The sequence below is a fragment of the Arachis duranensis genome, chromosome 3, assembly GCF_000817695.3.
Source record: "Arachis duranensis cultivar V14167 chromosome 3, aradu.V14167.gnm2.J7QH, whole genome shotgun sequence".
NCBI classification, from domain to species: domain Eukaryota; kingdom Viridiplantae; phylum Streptophyta; class Magnoliopsida; order Fabales; family Fabaceae; genus Arachis; species Arachis duranensis.
Window position 1 is genome coordinate 88,582,486 of NC_029774.3, and position 270 is coordinate 88,582,755.

Consider the following 270-nt stretch of genomic DNA (forward strand, 5'->3'; position numbering starts at 1 on the left):
AAGTAAGGAGTTCTTGAGATTGACACTCTGAATGCCATATTGGCTCAGAACAAGATATTGACTCAACAAGTTAATATGATTTCTCAAAGTCTATCTAGAATGCAAAATGCACCAAGCAGTACTAAGGAAGCTTCATCTGAGGAAGAAGCTTATGATCCTGAGAACCCTTCAAAGGAAGAGGTGAATTAAATGGGAGAACCCTATGGAAACACCTATAATCCTTCATGGAGGAATCATCCAAATCTTTCATGGAAGGATCAACAGAGACCT